This window comes from Lytechinus pictus, chromosome 3, assembly GCF_037042905.1.
Source record: "Lytechinus pictus isolate F3 Inbred chromosome 3, Lp3.0, whole genome shotgun sequence".
In the NCBI taxonomy this organism is placed as follows: domain Eukaryota; kingdom Metazoa; phylum Echinodermata; class Echinoidea; order Temnopleuroida; family Toxopneustidae; genus Lytechinus; species Lytechinus pictus.
Genome location: NC_087247.1, coordinates 57,353,874 through 57,364,136, shown reverse-complemented (window position 1 = coordinate 57,364,136; position 10,263 = coordinate 57,353,874).

Genomic DNA, 10,263 nt, shown 5'->3' with positions numbered 1-10,263 from the left:
AGCTGCTAATACGTTGTCTGTACATACGGGCCTCCAAGCTCTTCAGTTTATGTATTGGTGAGTGGAGCCAAGCAGTTCAGTGGAACAACCAAAATACAGAGACTAAAGCTTTTGGTCTAGATGGTAATGAACCCTTGGCTTGAGTCACTCACATGTATTGCGAGGTTAGTATTAGTATACTAACCTCGTACCCTTGTTCACTGCAACCCCCCTGCTTGTGGGGAATCTACATGTAGGACTATGGCATGCCAATGCTGTACAGAGCACACACTTTCAAAAATCATTAAAATATCACTTTTGTGACCAAAATTACTAAATTCCATACAGTTGCAATTTATTTTTCATTAGTAACTTGGGAATAATTTTTGTATTCACTTGAGCACTCAAAAACTTAAATTTTGGGCATACTTTTGTGTACGCCCTCTATTGGTGGAAAGTAATATGGCAAGAAAATTTTCATTTTTTATCTCTATTTTTAATTAAGAAAAAATAATTTAAAGAATCAAATTTACTTAAGGGCCAAGTTGTATAATGAATAGGTGTAATGGAAACTGTCAGTGTAAAAAAATCAAGCATTTGTCCCCCCCAAAAAAGAGAAAATAAGCCAAACATTGCCACCCTTATTTTGCCACACATGGAGATATAACTGAGAACAAGGTTATATCATAACCTTGTTCATTGAATGAGTGCCTCGCACCATGAACCGCGTTTGGCAGTGGATTTCTAACCAGTGGGTCGCGCGTGCTGGGATCCCACTTATGGTGTCCACAACACACGACTTCTATGGCTTGATTTTTCTGTGCGCGGGGGCATGTAATGAACCCTTGCCTTGGGTGGGCTTGAGTGGGGTAGGTGGAGCGTAGTGTAGCGGTAATGTGGAGTGGAGCCTGCATGAACATCACTTGAGGTAAGGTAAGTTTTGAGCAATGTCTGTGATAAAAATATATTAAGGTAATGTTTTTTAGAAGAAATGTTGCTGTTTCGTTTTTTGTTTTGTTTTTGTCCTACCGAAGTTACGTAAACTTAAGACTTAGCGAAGAGGAAGAGGAGATATCTATCGTACAAAAAAATGAAAAAGAAAAACGATTTGAGCAAAATTTCTACATATTCATATTTTGTAGGTAGTGTCTAGATCTATTTGTGAATTTGTCGTGAACATTTGGTGAACTTGATGAGAATAATGTGTTTGATATGATTGAATTTAACCAAGGGAGCTCCGGCCCACGAAGCAGGCCGGAGCCCAGGAGTCCACCGTGCATTTAGACTCTAGACACAGGACTGGGATAGATTGGGGTTCTTATAACTTTTTTGTTTAAAATGTGAAAACAGAAATTATGCACTTACCACGATTATATGGATGAAGGTCTATCGTGTGGCAGCATCGTGACATCGAGGCACAGACATGACAGACTGGGACCTCAAAAAAATGAAAAAGTTCTATCGCGATACCTCCCCTTCTTTCAAAATTCAAAACAAAATGGCCAAACAAGACCGAGGCTATAGCACTAGCGCATATAGACTTGGTCAAATACGTGCATGCGCCCTACACCCTCGGTACCGGTCTCGATCTGCCATTTTGCTATGAATTCTGAAAGAAGAGGTATCGTGACATAACTTTTCGGTTTTTTTAGGTTCCAGTCTGTGCCTCGATGTCAGGATGCTGCCACAATAGACCTTCATCCATATAATCGTAATTGCATAATTTCTGTTTTCACATTTTTAAACAAGTTATAAGATTAAGAACCCCAATCTACCCCAGTCCCGTGTCTAGAGTTTAAATGCACGGTGGAATCCTGAGCTCCGGCCCGCTTCGAGGGCCGGAGCTCCCTGGGTTAGATTGGCCCGTATTCTGAAGTCAGGTTTAACTTAGAGTTAGACTCAGGTTTAAACAGGGTTGGCATATTTCCCGCTTCGGAGGCTTATTTCCCGGACGCCGGGAAATAAGCGGTATTTACCGGTATTTACCGCTTTTTTCTGGTATTTACCACTTTTCACCGGAAAATACTGGGAAATATAATTTTCCACTCACTTTTCTATAGGGATTGTCAAATTTTGAACATAAAAACAAAGGTGGTGAGTACCATTTGTGTGAGTGTGTGTGTTTGTTTGTTTGTGTGTGTGTTTATGTTTGGGTGTTATCTCTGTCTGTTATCATGAAATGCTGGAAAAATACAATAAAATACTAAAAAGATCCCAAATATACATCTAATTTAGATATGATGTTCTTCATTAAGTCAGTCAATAATTAACATATTCATGAATACCTAGATGTACATGTATTAATGAGCATAAACTTGTATTAGCATATAAACAAAATGCCATGTGCTTCAAAAATCATGTGCTTTTAAATAGATCCATACATGTAGCCCACTAGACTAGTTATTCTGTTTCAGCAAGGAGCACACCTTATATCAGGACACAAGTCATTGGAAAGTGCACTAAAGCAAACACATAAATGAAAATATTTTGACTGACCAATGTAGATAATATACATATTTGAAAATAATAAATACATGTATAGTATTACAGGATGGAAATCATGGACATGTATTGGGTTGTTAAATCTATGGAAACTTTGCATTATGGGCAAATCCAAGAAAAGGTCCCCCTAGAAGACAAAATTTCATCTTCATTTTATGATGTAATCTTTGGTGGGATAAGAAAGCCCAAATATTGAACTTTAAAATTTCATTAAGACAAATTTGTTGATATGCAAATTTATGCTAATATGGGGCACCAAATTTGCATAATTGGTAATCTGAGCGTTACATATGGGACAATTATAAAACAGCATAGAAAATCAAAACAAAACTTGTGAGATTTATTCATAGGTGGGACATGGACCCCCTAACACTTTATTATTTTTGGGGGAAAAAAATTGGTGTCATCTAATTTAATATGCAAATTAGGCCTTGTCAAAGGATGAAATGTCCCATATGTAACATTTTGAGGTCATTTTCTTTAGTTATTTCCCAAAATACAATACCTATATTGTTTCATCTCTAGGAAGTTTTAATTTATTGAGTATGTTAATGTAATACCACAAAAAGTTTCAAAAATATAATTTACTTTTTAATATAAAGTTGATTAAAAAAATGTTAGGTATGGGACAATATGCTATGCATGGACATTTATTCACAACGTCAATGGGAAATGAATATCAAATATGTGTACAAAGTGAATGGAGAAAAACAAATTTCAAGAGTGCTACAAAAATAGATTTATTCACCTTTTCTGGAGTTTCTAAATACTGTTTTGTTATGAATATTGATAAAAGAAAATAATTGAAGCCAAAAAAATGTGAAAATGGAAAAGTATGAAAAAATAAAAAGCAATAGATATACATAAGAAATTCATGAAACCATGAATAAATATGAAAATAATTTTTGTAATAGCAGATTTCCTTTTCATTCATATCAAATATGTCTCAGAACATTTTAAAAGAAGAAAAAAACTCTTTTGTTATTGCTATAATTGAAATTATTTGAATTTTTAAAATCAGGGGAAATTTGTGTACATTCTCTAGGAGACAAAACATCCCATACGTAACATGTCATTAATTTGTTTAATTAGAGTCTGCAATTAGAGGGTTTTGCCTTATGAAATGAAACTTGCTTTTGATATACTTGAATGTTGTGACATTTATCACACTGAATTACAAGTTGTCAAATGAAATACTTTCAGAGAATTATTAAGTTGAAAAAAAAATCATATTGTAATGAGATACAATGGCATGTAAAAAGTTAAACCCCGGGAGAAATATTTGTTTGTTTTAATATGATTATTCAATTTCCAGGAACATAATTTGAGTTTGTGTATGTGTGTGGACTTAGATCCTATGTGTGTTTGGGTATGTACATGTATGCAGTATGGATTTTATCTGTTTGTGTGTTTCTACTATGAGTTTTGTGATTCTAATTATTTCAGAACACTATTTTCATTTGTTGAGGTTAAAAACAACTTAAAATTATTGAAAAAAAAGAATTATAAATCATATTTCCCGTTTTTTACATATTTACCGGACGCCCATCTTATTTACCGGACGGTATTTACCGGTATTTACCACTGGTAATTACCGCTACCGGTATTTACCGCCCAACCCTGGGTTTAAAGTTGTGGTTTAAGTATGGGAAGCCAAAAGTATCATTTTTTATTAAGTTGTACGTTTCTTAAATCTTATGTTTACTGTGCTCTTTCCTGATTCATCGATGCCGATGGTGAAGACAATATATAATTCCTAGACCATGTAGACAATTAATTATGATTTTATGAATGATTTGAGAGCCAAATGAGCTGAAATACAATTGATATCTCTACAGTTAGTGACTTATGTAACAATTGGCTGTCCATACTTACACCACAACTTTAAACCTGAGTTTAAGTTAAACCCGACTTCAGAATACGGGCCTTGAATTCAGTCAGTGTTCGGCACTCACACTATTGCCAGGTTAGTATTAACCCAGGGAGCTCCGGCCTGCGCAGCGGGCCGGAGCCCAGGGGCTTACCGTGTATTTGACCATACTCACGGGACTAGCGTGATTTATGGTCTAAATATTTCTCCAAATGAATTGTGAAAACAGAAATTATGCACTTACCACGATTATATGGATGAAGGTCTAACGAGTGGCAGTTTCCTGACATCAAGGCACAGACTGGAACTTCAAAAAAACGAAAAGTTCTCTCCTTCTACCCCCGTCTCAATCGGCCATTTTTGTTATGAATCGTAACAAAATGGCCGATCGAGACTGGGGTAGAAGGAGATAACTTTTCGTTTTTTTGAAGTTCCAGTCTGTGCCTTGATGTCAGGAAACTGCCACTCGTTAGACCTTCATCCATATAATCGTGGTAAGTGCATAATTTCTGTTTTCACAATTCATTTGGAGAAATATTTAGACCATAAATCACGCCAGTCCCGTGAGTATGGTCAAATACACGGTAAGCTCCTGCCCGCTGTGCGGGCGGGAGTTCCCTGGGTTAGGTTAGTATATGCTATACGAACCTCGCACAACCAGTAGAGGCGCACGGCCAATATGGGAGACTCTCTCCAATAGGGGAGACAATCTCCCACATTGGAGACTTGCTTTGCACAAGGACAAAAGAAACAACACCAACAAAAGCATGATTTTTTCCACCCAAAATTTTGTCTCACTGAGGTCAGAAGCCCATTTGTTTTGTGTGTGATTGACAACAAAAATCCTTATCAAAACAAAAGTAGACGGTGAATTTTTAAAGTAGAAGGTGAAAAGGGGTAATTTTTCATGAGGAATCTGCTTATCACATTTTTATTTGCCACCAGGTTAATCCTTTTGCAGCAAATGTAAAGAAAGGAAATTGGACTCCAAAACTGGAGACTGTCTCTGAAATTGGATACCCAAATTCTTTACAAGTCTCTGATATTGGAGATAATCTCCTACATTGGAGACAGTCTCCAATATTGGCCGTGCGCCTCTACTGACAACCAACGTGTTTTTGTAGTGGATTTTAGAGTTGTCGTTAACATCGCTTCATAACGTGAATGATGTTAGCCGAAACCCATTCCGCTACTCACCAGGGCTTTTTCTGGTAGAAAGCGTTCCATTATCAATTTTTAACATATTTTTTTAATTTAAAAAGGACACAAAAAAGAGCAAAATCGCTTACCTCCGCCTGGAAAGTGGCTTCGCACGTCTCTTCCACGGAAATAAAAGGAAGGTCGTTGGTGGCGCTAATACAGTTCGCAACCTTAATTCAGCTTGGTGGTATTTTTTAAACTAGTCACTAGATTCATGATTCATTGTATGCGCAATTCCAATAATTGTTTGATAAAATAGAGACCCCAGTAAATGCAATAACTTAAAAAACATACTTTTTTATTATTTTTGCTGACGATAATACTTTTTGGAAAATATTCAAAACGATGACAAATTAAACAAAAAATATAGAAAATTCTATGTACTTGAACAAAGGAAAAGCCCGGTAAGAGTTCCATATGCACCCCCCACTAAAATTGAAAATAAAAACATGGAGAAGGTTCAGAATAATATATCTAGCCCTAATATTGAACATATAGGCCTAATGATGGGGAAGTGGAAATACATACCAAAGTATGGCTTTATTCCGTCAAATTTCGAGCGAGATCTTGTGCGTGTAATTGTCCATAGACATCGGTTTATTTAGTCAGTAAAGGGTCTGCGAGTCAAGACTAGTCGAACTATCGCCTGATAATCGTAAAAATACCCTTTCCGGTATCAGCGCTTCTCGCTAGCATAGCGGGAAAGGTCTTGACTGCAAATCAACCGAGGTGAGTTCGAGTCCCAACTAAGGTAAGCAACAGTAAAAAAATGATAGAAAAATCTGAAGTGAACGAACCGGAAGTCTCAACAATCTTTTGTTATTTTTGGTGGGGGGTGCATATGGAACACTTTCCCAAAGCCCCGCAAGTGCTACCGTTCGTTTGTCACAAAGTCTTTACAGTAAAAAGATTGAACACTTTGCCGACTTCATCTTTGCGTTAACGCTTTGCATCGATTTACGTGTAAGATCATTTCTGTGTCTAGTCTTTCAATTGTATTTGTAGTGTCTTTGATATGAAGATAAATCGCGCGCCCTCTTTCGCTCATTAGACAAAAAATTTGAGAGCTAGAAAGGTAGCTCTCGTATTTTGTCCATGAGAAGAAAAATCAACACTTAAATGACGCATTTTGAGGGATATTCATCAAATTATATTCAATTATTCTGTAATCGGCGGCTGAGATGTAGCCGTGGGCGAGTGTTCGGCAACAATACGAACCCACCAATACATTATCATCAATGACACTACCTCAGGCGATGTTCGTGCAGGCTCCACTCCACTTCACTACCGCTACACTACGCTTCACCTACGTAGTGTAGCGGTAGTGCGGTAGTGTCTAGTTAGGGAGTTCGGTGACTTTTTGAAATCTTGAAGAATCCCAACAAATTTGATATCATTGGAAAGCTTGTGAAATAAGAAAAATAATGATGCCTCAATCAACTCATTGTCTGATATATTGACGGAGATATTCCAATTTACAGGGGGAAATATACAGATTTTTAGTCTGTCAAAAAGAAAAGTAAACTCTTGTTTGAGTTGGGGAGACAGTTACTTTATGAAATCTTGAAGGAATCCCAACAAATTTGGTACCATTGGAAAGCTTGTGAAATAAGAAAAAGAATGGTGCATAAATCAACTCATGATGTCAAATATTGACAGAGATATTTCTGTTTAAATGGGAGAATGTGCAGATTTTTTTACAGCAAAAAGTAGATTTTCATAACTTACACAAAATGCAATGAATGGGACTGTATAATACTTTTATTAAAAGTGCAATGCGCTGCTATGCGGGGCAAGGCATGCCCTTGAATTATACATCATTTTATTCATAAAACTTCAAAGTTTCTCATGGTATAGGTTTCTATAGGGTTTTTCCTCCTCCTTTAATGGCTTCACATTTGTTTTATACATGGGTGCACAGACAGATACAAATTCTGAAAGTGGCATTTTCACCGAACTCCCTAGTCTAGTGAAGTGGAGTGGAGCCTGCACGAACATCGCCTGAGGTACAATGACACGAATGACAATGTGTGGGACTGAAGTAAAGTACGGTAAATATTTAGCCTGTTTTTATTACTTAGTTTTGTCTTGTCTGTTTAATTTAAATGTGCAACAGTTAGGCGTAAACAACAATTAAATCCGTAAATACGATCGCGTCATATCACAACATTGATTCCACATATATCTAGATCTAATTTAATTACCTTTCGCCGCCTGGACAGTTTCTAAGTTGGACGTCCGATTTACTACGACTTACACTTTCAGCTGATGATCGCTGATTCGCGACGTATGCTTTGCATATATATGCGTTGCATATCTAGCTCTCCGGCCGACAAGATGACGTCATCCGTACCCGGGATCCGTACTTCACATCGCAACATTCACCAAACCAAATGAAAGGGGGGGGGGGATATGGCAAGCAAATAAATGAGCCAAAGTGGCATAAATGAGCAAAAATCTTGAGGGGTCTATAAACGTTAGATACAGCCCCAGGATATATTGTATTGGGCAAAATTCTTTACAGTGATGTAAATTTTTACTTGCGCCAAAGTAAGAAGCTCCAAGTAATAGGCATGCATGGCTGCAATGAAATGAATCCAAATGCCAATGTCATAATCCAACAAGTTAGTTGACATATTTGCAAATCCTTTTTAATTAAATTAACTTGAGAATTGATACTAAAACATGTTTATTAAAGGTCAAGTCCACCCCAGCAAAATGTTGATTTGAATAAATAGAGAAAAATCAAACTAGCATAACACTGAAAATTTCATCAAAATCGGATGTAAAATAAGAAAGTTATGGCATTTTAAAGTTTTACTTATTTTTCACAAAACAGTGATATGCACAACTCAGTGACATGCAAATGAGTCAGTCGATGATGTCCATCACTCACTATTTCTTTTGTTTTTTATTGTTTAAATTATACAATATTTCATTTTTTACAGATTTGACAATAGGGACCGACTTGACTGAATCATATAGTATTAAACAATGCTAATTCCACATGTTCAGGGAGGAATTAATCACTGTTTCACTTGACAATGAGGAGAAAATTAGAATATTTCATATTTCATATAATAAAATATAAAAGAAATAGTGAGTGGATGACGTCATCAGTCTCCTCCTTTGCATACCAACCAGGATGTGCATATAAAGCTGTTTTGTGAAATTAAGCGAAACTTTAAGATGTCATAACTTTCTTATTTTACATCCGATTTTGATGAAATTTTCAGTGTTATGCTTGTTGGATTTTTATCTTTTTATTCAAATCAAGTTTTTGTTGGGTTGGACTTGTCCTTTAAACAATTATAACGTAAATTATTGAAAAGGTGTTTTGAAATGGGTGTTAATGCAACTGTTGTAGGATTATGGCATCATTGATATCTGGATTCATTCATTGCAGTCATGCCTTGTAACTTAGGTGCAAATCAAATTTACGTCACTGCAAAGAATATCTCCTGATCATTTAAGTGTTAAGACATATACTACATAAAGATATTGTATCAAATTGTCTTGAAGAACATACTCTTAGGCCATATATAAAATATGTGTTCATGACATTATATCATGATTGATTTTATTCACATAGCATTGTTATGATGTATACAGACAAAAATTGTTCTATATTCCATGTAGGGTACATACTACCAAGTTGGTAACATTGTAGGCCTTTCTCTGCTGGATGAGGATGGAGGAATATTCTACAAATATCATGGTATCAAATTATTTAGAACATATTCTTTCAGGCCATATAATGATTATGTGTTCATGACATAATTCTTCCTGAAAATGGGCATATGTGAGTGCCATTTTTTTTTACTCACATGGTATAATACTTTTGAAACTATCTGTTTTAATAGGCATTAGTGGAACTAAAAGCATTTCCAAGGTCAAAGAATATAATTTCAAAGAAAAACAAATTCAGAGCAGCATTTTGAGAGGATATAGAACATGTAAAAGAGAAAAAAGAACACTTTAATACACAAGGTATATGCACCAGAAATGAAACTTTTTGAGGTTTGAAATACCACAAGTTTCTGGAACTCATCAGCTGCTTCGCTTTCTTACAAACATATTTTCTATTCAGGACTTCATTTGTAAAAGTAAATATTTCTAATCCAATGCCAATAAAACGTATAGGCCTTTGACTTTTTAAAGTGAGGGCCTATACAAAAGTATTAGAGAGACTGGTATGTCAGGGGGCACTGAACAGTAGCAGGGGGAGCACATCATATGCCTAAAACAATTGGATGGTCATTTTTTTATATTTAAAAAAAATATTTTTGCACACATTTATTGACAAAATGGGGGGCCTGAAGTCTCCCCCTCCCTCTTGTATGGCATCAAACTTCTTAGTAGTACTGATAATATGAGGATCTCCATATCATTACTAATATTGAAATTCAAATGCTCATGAATCTATTATTTATCAAATTTTCCCAAACTTTGCCACCCAAATTAACATTTTAATCATAGGTAAGCACAACCTTTACCCTTTTTGTGCCAGTTGGATCTGAAGACATAACTAAATGTAAACAAAAAGTTTATTCCAGACATCTCCTGCATTTTTTCACTATTAATTTTTTTATAATTAAAGGGGTTAACATTTCCCATTTCATTTAATACTTGTTTCTCTTTTTTCCCCAAGCTTGACAATGATTAACAGAGGGAAAATCAAGCGTAAGCGTAAGCCATATCATGTAGATCAC